This window comes from Danio aesculapii, chromosome 9 (assembly GCF_903798145.1).
Source record: "Danio aesculapii chromosome 9, fDanAes4.1, whole genome shotgun sequence".
Classification (NCBI taxonomy): Eukaryota; Metazoa; Chordata; class Actinopteri; order Cypriniformes; family Danionidae; genus Danio; species Danio aesculapii.
This window is the reverse complement of record NC_079443.1, coordinates 43,371,492-43,382,748: the sequence shown is the minus strand read 5'-3', so window position 1 is coordinate 43,382,748 and position 11,257 is coordinate 43,371,492.

The following is an 11,257-nucleotide window of genomic DNA, read 5'->3' as shown; positions in this document are numbered from 1 at the left end:
ACATCTTGGTCAGCGGAGCAGCACAATTGGACCTTAATAAAATCACCAAGCCAGCAGTTTTCTGCATGGAAAAGAACCTCTGCCGTCAAAACTGTCATATTATCATTCTCCGCCAGATAGCCTTGACAGAGACACATGATTTTACGAATCGCCATGCTTTCGGTGCACAGGCTAAACTTTCTCAAGGGAGGTTTTCTTGCCGCGTCAACTTATATTGCTTCCAAAAACCTTATTGTCATGTCTTACAGTTTGAAGGTACACTCGAAAATAACTCAATTTATTTGAAGACAGGATTTCCATACAATAAATTTGTTTAGCACCAACTTAACAACTAATCTATTTACACAACTAAAGACAATTGAGTTGGTCCAAATAAACTTTAAATACAAGAGTTCAGATGCAAAAGCAGCTAAACGCCACTTCCGCCAAAAATGAGTTGATGACATTAAGCGAATGCTTAAGGCACGTAGTACATGTTCAACAAATATTTTTGCTTCAAATTATCCAAATCCCAGCACCAGCACATTCAGAAATAGCAGTTTGTTTGCAAAAACCTCCAAACGCCACTTGTCTTTGACAGCAAAAGCCGATATCGTCGAGGAGACTATTTATTCCGCTTCCAATTTAGATTTTAAAAGATGGATCTGATCGTCAGTGAATGGCAAATTAAAGTCCGTTACCTCAAAACTCAGAACCAAGAAGTGTAGCATGCACTCATAACAGTTTTTTATGCAGTAATGCTATTTTGAATTAGTCTGATTTACTATACATCAGGGGTTGTCAAACTTGCGGTCCGCAGGCAAATTGCGGCCGGCGAGACGATAGTTTGTGGCCCCTGCCTGAATTTAAAAGTTTAATATCAGTGCGGCCCGTGAGTTTGATGTGCATGTCACATTACAGTTTTGTGTGTGGAGCTGAACAAATCCACCAATCACGGTGGGGTATATGGTTTCTCGGTTCATCGGCTGGACTTGACTCAGGCAGAGAAACATTTCTCAGTAAAAGTTATTCACCTTTTTCTCCGCGTACGAGTGGGTGCAGCCATTGGAATCTTTTTGGCTCAAGACTTCCAGTCTCATTCACTTCCATTCATTTTTAGACGTTAAAAACAGCTCTGTTTGCTGGTTGATGTTGCAAACTGATGTTTTCTTATTATATTATTCTACGTTGTCTGTATAGTCATGAAAACACTTGCGTGTAGAGCAAGTAGTTTGACCGTTTTGTGCCGTTTATTATTCCTAGTCATTTCTCCCATAGCCAGCTGAGTCGGAAATTCTAAAACAATCGCAAAAACGAGCACACTTCCGCATCGAAGAATAAGGTCAATAGCAGCAAGTCATTTCTTCCTTACCTGCTGGCTGCCTCGTTTTTATTGGTCCAGAACAATCTTTTCAGCCAATCATCTTTCTTGCATTTACAATAACTCTCATTGGTTGGTGGTTATTGTTTCGCGCGCAGTGAGCAGAAAAGAAATCAAAGTGATGCGTACACGGCAGGATAAAGAAAAGTAAGGAACTCAATGCAGCCAACTGTAGTCATCTGCAGTCACATATCGACACCTGTCCATCGGCAATAAGAGTCCCTGGTAACCCGGACCAATTATAGGGTCGCACAGTTATTTGTGGGTCATTTGCACCACTCTACCTGCATTGTATTTGCATTGCCTCACACATATATTTCTATATGACATAAAAGTAGTCAAAACAAATGTCAACAGCACAGTGGTGCTTTTTCCTCTAACAACAGCATGGCAGATAACAGTAAATCTAATTATTAATATTATTATTACTGTTTATTACTGATTGATTTATTTACTTGTTATTTTTTATTCTTTTGTTTTTTCATATTATTTTGTTAAAAAAAAACAATCTTCTCAAATGTCTTTCCTTTTATTTTTTAACAAAATAAGATGAAAAAAATAAACAAATTTAAAATTTATAAAATAATTAATGTATTGTGGGAAACTGATGCAGCCCAGCCTCACTCAGACTCTGCTTGCAGTGGCCCCCAGGTAAATTGAGTTTGGGACCCCTGCTATACATTAAACGCAACTCTGTTTTACAAAAGACGAAGTTAAGATGCTGTTCTTTTATCCCACATGGATGCTGAGGATAAAGAATAGACCAAAGAGACCAAGACCTTGAGTATGGTGAGAATGAATAAATTACAGCTTTTAAAAGTGTCTGAGAGACATCCCCTTTTTTGCACAGTAGGCCCACCTTGTGTCTTATTCACTAATGTAAACTATTTTTAAAAAGATAAATATAAATGCATAAAACTATACATTAATAAATTATTATATATTATATATATGTTATATTAAATGGACAATACACAGATCTTATGTTTCATAATGTTTTTACACTACATTATTTGAATCTAACAGGCTTAGTTTACAATGTTTGCAATGTTTACATTGCTCTACATGTGTTAAATCTAAATCCCAAATATCAGAAATGACAACAGATTGTTAAGATTTAATGTCAGTTTTAATGTTATTGGTTAATGCATTTACTCGACAGATTTCATTCATTCATTTTCCTTCTGCTTAGTCCCTGGTTTATCAGGGGTTACCACAGCAGACTGAACCACCACTTTTGTTGACATGATTTATGTATGTTAATTTTAGGTGGTTTGTGTTTGGAAACGTTATTTTTATTGCATTTTTGTGATTTTTCAACCAATACACTTTCTTGTCCCAATAAGTTGGATTAGAAGTTTTGGCAAAAAAAATAAAATAATCAAATAAAAAAAACAAAAAAAAAAAAAAACAAGTGGAATTCTGTAAAAAACAAAAAAAACAAAGAATTGTCTAAAGTGACATTTTTGAAAAAAAAAAAAAAAAGGTCTTTTATTTACCAGCGAATAACCTGTCATTATCTATAAAATGAAACTTCTGAACTAATCAGAAGAGCCTGATAGAAAATGCTCAATTACAAAAAAGAGGTCTGATGGATTTAGAGGGTGTTGCATCTGAACTGTTCATTTGTAGTTTTATTTAACTTAAACTGCAATATCTGACAATATCATGTATGTCTCCATACTGTAGTAGAGATTTAAATTTAAAAAAATTATAAATTGTTTTTGCTACTCAAGGGGGGGGGGGGGGGGAGTACAATTGTTTACAATAGAATCCTAATTCTGTATTTTTGTTTTGTCTTGCACAAGTCATGCAAGCACAAGTCATGCAAGTCATGTATACAACTCGTGTAAGACTTTTTTGGTTGCTGGTCTTATTTCACAAAATGTACTTCTTGTGCTCAAATAAATCATTCATACTCTACGGTTCTGTCTATTATTTTACAATTAACAAATAAGTGGTATGAATAGACTAAAATAGTTGTTAGAAACCCTCAGTATATGTGTGGTCATTAGGCTTCTCCACAAACAAGGAGAGGGAGAAAATCACAAGACATGGTCTCAGAAAAATATCTCCAGAAATTTCATTTTGCATGATATTGGCATCAAATTCAAAACATTGAATTCAGGAACTCAGGAGATGTGTGGCTTTTGACCTATTACTTTTTCTGTATTGCTCCAAGACTAATTTCATATATTTATGAAATTAAATTTGTGCAATTTTTACATTACTTAAGAATCAATACTTTTTTCATTTTGAGCATTATAAACTCTAGATGATGAATAATAAAGCCTAAAGTGTCTTCTTTCCAAAGATACACGAACTGTGAATGTAGAGCAAATTATTCAGCAACTGTCAATGTTTTAGTTTGGGAAGGTCATTTTTTGAGAAAATGCATCTGACAGTGAGGGAGAGAAGGCGTGGAGTTGGTGGGGATGTGGAGGTGGTTGGGGGGTTAAATTCCGTGAGTTTTACGGGGGAGACAGAACAAAACAGGAGATGGGTGTGAAACACGGGAGACTCCCGGTAAAGCAGGAGTGTTGGCAGGTATGTGCAGCACTTCTTTGAATCAGACCAAATTTCAGCTTTGTTTGTGTGCCGTGTTTGTGCAGTTTACAGGTGAACAGAAAGGCGATTAAACTCCAATTACGGCAGTTTATTCTACTGTGGCGACTCCTGATAAATCAGGGACTAAGCCAAACGAAAATGGATGAATGAATAAATTCCAATAACTGACTATAACTGGCGGGAAATGCATATAATGCAAGACATACTGTATATGACATACAGTGTCACGCATTAATTATATTCATAGGAGAAGCTCCAGAAATAGATATGTCTCGGAGTATAGAAGATGTCAAACAAGAAAAAAATAGTTGGCTTGGCTTTTCTTTCTTTTCACAGCATATTACTCTTACAATGCTGCCTACATGCGTCTACCGTCTTACATCATGTGTCATATGCTGTATTCATCACTTGAAAGGAAGTCAGTGATTGAAGTTAATAATTGAACAATTTCAAATGTTTCTGTAACAAAACACATTGATCCACTTCCTACAACATGTATGGATTATCCATACAGCATATGGGTTAGTTTTCTGACAGATTTATGCACTTCTGGAAACTTCAATTTAAAGCCCCTAACACCATTATAAAATGGAAGAGGCAGGATAAAATTTCTCATACACCAAGAATAGCTTGAGAGTGAGTAAAAATTAAGGGGTAACATTTATTTTTGGATGAACTATTCCTTTAAAAGTAAAAAAAGTCTGTCTTTCCTTAATAAGAGTCAGTAAACCTGCAACTTCTAACTGTTAATTTGATATATATTGTTATTGTTTTATGTTTATTTATTTAAGGCAACAGCCTTACTTATTTTTTAGGTAAATCCACATAAACCCCATCACGAAGTAAAATCATTCAAGGTAAAAACAGGAAATAATAAGCCAATCCTGATGTAAACCTGATCATAAATCTCTGATGAATCATTGACGTCAATGTAATCGCTAAAACACCCACAACAGTCAGTGAGCGGTGGAAGAGTCTGAAGAAGAGGCGATCAAGATCACGGCAGAGCAGAGCAGTGTGAGAGACCAATGATGTCCTGTGGTCATTTTTGACTGCTGTAACCTTCAGAAACTTTAGATGTAATCTCTCTTCATTTACAGGTCATTGCTGTTCTCAAATAAATAAATAAAAAAAAACAAAGTGCATGCCTTGGCTGTAAAACATTGTTCTAATAGAATGGTTTGACTCAATTTGAGCTATGAACAATACATTACTCGTATTACTACATTACTTAATGGTCGTGAAACTGGACTGACACTGTTTCAATTTACTATATTCTTTTATGTAAAGCTGCTTTGACACAATCTACATTGTAAAAGTGCTATACAAATAAAGGTGAATTGAATTACTATTAAATATTCATGATGATGATGTTGATGACTATAATAATAATAACAACAACAACAACAACAACCATGATGATGATGATGATGATGATGATATTTTGAACAGAAAATCAGTCTATTAGAATGACATGTGACTGAATCAATAAAGAAAAAAGTTCAGATTTCAAAATCACAGCAATTAATTATTAAAAAAATATTTTACAATATATTAATATGGATAATGGTAATTTTAAATAGTACGAAAATATTTTCAAAATTGTACAGTTTTCACTGTAATGTTGATCCAATAAAAAACTTGGTGAGCAGAGGTGACTTGTTTAATACCAGAACCGCCATGGGGTCAATTTTACCCATCACTGTTATTCAAATGGGGTGACGCAGTGAGTAGCACGTTTGCCTCACAGCAAGAAGGTCGCTGGTTAGAGCCTCAGCTGGGTCAGTTAGTGTTTCTGTGTGGAGTTTGCATGTTCTCTCCGTGTTCACGTGGGTTTCCTCCGGGGGCTCAGTGTTCCCCCACAGTCCAAAGACATGTGGTATAGGTGAATTGTGTAGGCTTAATTGTCCATAGTGCATGTGTGTAAATGAGTGTGTATGGATGTTTCTCAGTGATGGGTTGTGGTTGGAAGGTCATCTGCTGCGTAAAAACATGTCCTGGATAAGTTGGCGATTCACACCCCAGATAAATAAGCCAACTAAGCCGAAAAGAAAATGAATGAAAGAATGAATGTTATTCAAATGTACATAACAGACCTTCAATAAAACATCAAGTCTCCCTGTCATTGACTTTTACTAAAAATGCCTTATATACAATTCCTTGTTCAGATATAAATAGATTAAAAGTAGGACACTTATACATATTATTTATAATAATGCTTGTATTTATGCACAGCTAACCAGTGACTTACTTTCAGTTTCACTCACTGAATTAGTGGTTATAATAAATGAATAAAGTCTAAAAGAAGGCGATTTGTAGAGCTATTAAAACACAAAATCAATAAATGATGGAGAGTCTGGAGAAATAAGTTATGCATTAGAGTATGATGGCTCAAACTTAGATATTTTAACCTACTCATAAATGTTCAAACTTTACCGGTGTTGTTCCCCTAAAAAATCCTATTATCCTAAAATAATCATTTAGGTCTAATCCCAATTCTATTTTTGTCTCCCTACCCCTTCCCCTTGGCCCTTACAACCGAGGGTTAAGGGCAAGGGCTTCAAAATTTACCCCTAAGAATTGGGACACCACTAAAGCATCTGCACATGTCATCTCTTGCTTCATGTGTGATCAGATGATCGCGACTGCTGTTTTTACAGTTGTGTTATTATTTGGTATTTATCTTCAGGAAATCACTGAAGGCATATATTATGTTATCATAATGATCTAATGTGGAAATAAGATCATAATGTACTGTGTATTTACACAGTAAACACACAAACACAACATTAACATTATAGCAGACACTGTAAAAAGCTCATTCTCAGCCCCTAGATATTACTGACAGGCGATTCCCGTGTCATCGAGTGACAGAATGTTGTGGGCCTGCTGTACAGTAGTTATTAACAGGGATAATAGATCGTGAAATTTTTCTTTTTTTTTTCTTTTTTTTTTTAAAGCATGATGGTAAAACATGAATGCTGTTATGAATATATTAAGACATTTGTTTGTTTGTCATAAAAATTCATAATGATGACAAAAAAAAAAAATACTAATTTGTGTATCTCCTTACTTCTGGGTTCAGCAATACTGCCGTTGAGGCTGGAGTATTCTGGGAAATTTTCTTACCCCTTGGTTTCAAGTGTGGTCCTAAAAATCTTTGTTCAAAGGGGTATTTACCCCTTCCCCTTAGCCCTACGCCTTCAAGCTAAAGAGAATTGGGACACCCCTACCCCTTGGCGTGCACGCACAAAACGTGGGGTAGGGGTAAGGGGAAGGGCTAAGGGGTAGAATTGGGATTGGGCCTTAATAAGTCTAGACACTTTTTGTTACCAGTGGCAAAAACAGTTAAATAGTACGTTTGTTTTTTAGCAATTTCTAAACAAAATTTGTGCGGGGTAAAATTTACCTGCGCTGGCGATTTCAATTATACATCGACCTCCGCGGTTCTAGTGTTAAAACACAGACATTTCACGAGTTCACACTTGCAATAGTTTCAGAATAAAGCGTATTTGGCGTGCTGTCCGGGGAGAGGACTCTGAGCTTGGGGAAGACACCCAAACTCGAGTTATTCCTCTTATCAGGAAACAGAGAGGAATAGGGATTCGAGTGAAGTATCTAGCCCGGCCCCAGAACGCTCCCCCCGGGATTGTAATGCTTAAGAGGTGAGGTGACGGGGTGGTGGAGGGATGCTAAAGTCGTAAGATGCTGCAGGTAAGACAGCTTTGGTATTTATAGGGGTTTGGTCAAGAACTGATTGGATAATAGAATAATTGTCAATGACGTATTTGATACTGAAACTTCTGCGCGTGCTCCTCCCGAAATTTGTTTATAAAACATCACTAAAAATCTTACTGTTCTAAAATTTTTGACCTGTGTTTCTGGGAAAAAAAATTACATCTATTTAATCCATATTCATGACTGACCACAAAGCTTCATGGCATATTTTCTTATAATATTATAAAAGTTTTTCTTTAAAAACCGACTACCTTTAACCCTTTAATTTCCACTCTAAGAAGAAATAACGCAATAAAATAATACATAAAAATGATAAAATAATAAATAATTTAGATATGCAATTAATGAATCTTGCGTTCTCCCTCACACTGAGTTATGTAGAGTGTGTTGTTTATCCATACTGATTTGTTCTGTTATCAGACCGCATACAATCATCATTTCAAGTATTATAAACAAGCATTTCCAAAATAATTTCTGAAATCATTTGATTGCTACTCTTAAAGTTTGCGCTGTAACCCTGTGCTTTTCTCAAGCCTGAAGCCTTTGATTACACACTCTAGTATTTTTCAAAGAAATACCTCACACTTTCCTTAAAAAAAAGGTTCTTACATTAATTTTCATCATTGTCAGAAAAGATAAACATACTAGGCTGCCTTTGTGCCCTAGCTGTCACTAATCCAAAAAACCCATTTCAGCAGCATGATGTACTATACAAGGACTGGCAGCCGGATTCAGAAATGGACTTGCTCCAAGAAAGAAAGGTGAAGGCTTTTTGTTACTAAATATGGGTGTTTCTCTCAACCATAAGCACTTTTGACCCTGCAGACTTTTTAGAAAATTATTCCCCTACAACACCTAGCACACTTTCACTGCAACAGTATGGTGCAGCATGACATATTTGCTTTGCTAATGCCATTTCTGCTACTGTGGTTTACAGCTGATTTTCATACAGACAGAACAAAGCAAAGGCAAATGACATCAAAAAGGCATTTGCAATAATAACAGATCTAAAAGCTCAAATGAATGATTTTGTCATTATGAAAGCTTGCCATAAGCATTATTATAAGCTTATTGATTCAAGGTAAGCAAAGGACACTGATATCCAATGTTGCAATGTTTAGGTAACAAGATTTAAGATATCTTAACAAGAGTTAATGGCCCGTTTCCACTGAGTGGAAACCGAACCGCACTGTACCACTTTTCGGCACCCCTTTCGAAAGGGTACCAAACACGAGAAAGGGTACCAAAAGGCGGATTCACAACGCGCAGCTGAACGCTATTGGTTACAGAGATTTGCTTACGCAACAAGCCAGAATGAAAACAAAAAACCCGTCATGTTTGTAAACACAGCGAGAGATTACAGTGGAATTATAAATACATATAATACGAGCCATGGTCGATCTGGACTCAAACAAAACCTTGTCGTCATCTTGATGAACAGCCACAAAGCAAGAAGAAGAGCAGATTTACCCTGTGCCCCATAGTTTTTTTACGAGCCAGTCTGAGGCGCGAGCGGTTTCGCTTTCTAGCTAGCACTCGCGCCGCGTCAAACATTATGTCTGAAATAACAAACTTCTTGAGCTGATGATAATAACCTGTGCTTGATTATTGATGTGCTTGCTGATTAAACCGCTGAACTCAGCATATATATCGTATTTTTGTTTTGTTTTGTGACACAGTCAGTTGCTTTTTGGAATTATTTCTACAATTATCAGATGATATGGCATGCTGTGTGCACTTAATTGTGCTTACAAACCATTCACGTGGCCTACATTTCCGGGTGAGTGACATTATATTTATACCATCTCTATAAATGTATCTGTTTTAAGATCATTTATCATTTCCTTTAGAACTTGAATGAGCTCCAGAATCTGACAGATTGATTAGCTGTAGGCTTTAGAACAGTCATCTGAAACATTGTCCTACAGTGTTATGCCTGGTTTTCATAAATAGTCTTGCATTTACTAACACAAATTATATTTGAAGTATTTGGAAGTAATTCACATTTTCCTCCTGTAGAAAAACATAATTAGAACAATGCTTAATGGCTCAATGTATTACAACAGTGTTTTTAAAAGTCTAAACACTTTATTGATATAGTACACAACCAAGCGCAAGTGGTCAGAACACAAACGAGTCGCAGGTAATATTAAGCGTTTCTCACAAAGAAAAGCCTGTCTAAGCAAAATACTAGCAGATGTCTGTAGCTCCGCTCACGCGCCACCTCTTTGCCCTTGTTTGATTTCCCCCTCGGTGCGATGATGCGCGAACAAAATGCCGACGGTTGATTATGCCTACTTGTAGCTTCTTTTGCGTTCTTCAGAAATCTATGAGTGGCGTCATGGATACTTTTACAGTCTATGGTATTAACATGCATATCACAAGTCAACTAGAGTGACACATTCCCATTTACACCTTGTGTTCCAATCGATCTCTAAATAGTGTCTATTTGTGTTATTGTTGCAGTTTTGTCAGCTTGAACATGATTTGCTATTTAACTTCTCATTACTGAGCGTTTTGTTCTTAGCATTGTTATTGTCCACATTTAGACTGTAGAACAACTGAAGCCAAGTGGTTGGTTTTTTGACTATTGACCTAAAAGTTTACATTCTGTAATGACTACTTAAATAAATCGATGTAGTATTGATGCATCGATTGATGTTTGAATGTCCCAGGAGGCACAGCAACAGTAATCTGCAAGTCTGGAAATTGAATGAAAAGATAATCGACACAGGAACTCACATGATGAGAGACCAAGCAAACAACTCAATAATTTTCCAGAGATAACTGCTTGATTATTTCTGGAAGACAATTAAAGGTGCTGTATGTAAGTTTTTGACTCTTCTAAAGCATAAAAATGCCATAATATGTTTGCAGATATTTAAGAAACATGCCAGGTGAACATACGTGTTTATCTGAAAAACAATGCTAAAGTCAGTTATTCTGCTTTGAAAATGTTTTCTGTGCTGGAACAGCTGTCTTTGTTTTGGTTCTTTTAACTTGCCCAATGCCAGTTTAGCCAATTATATTTCAGCACCCCGGGTTGCCCAGGTGGAAAACCGTATGTTTCATTCATTCATTCATTCATTCATTCATTCATTCATTCATTCATTCATTCATTCATTCAGAAAGGCTCTTAAAGCATGCATCCGTGACCGAAAGGATACATTGATTCAGAGTTCCACTTGATATTATTAATTAGTAAATCATATAAATATTGTCAATGTAAACATTAGGTAAGCAGGTGACATTGTAACCCCGTGTCCTAACAACAAGCTACATGACGAAATTTGCAGTAATAAGCAATTTGGCTCTTTGAATCAGACAAAGCATGACAGATATGTAAACACAGCCATTCAGAAGCACAGAATAGTGCACTTACTGCACTCCAACAAAATGGTTTATAATCAATACATATTACACCTCTTTAACATTATTAAATGTACATGCTAAATCACTGATGTTGGTGCTAAAATGCTAAATCACCGATATGTGTTGGCTTGTACAGATCTAAAGTTCCATTTCAAACTGTTTATTTTATTTTCAAGATCTGAGGTAAACTCCTGTTGGTCTTCAATCTGGCAACCTACG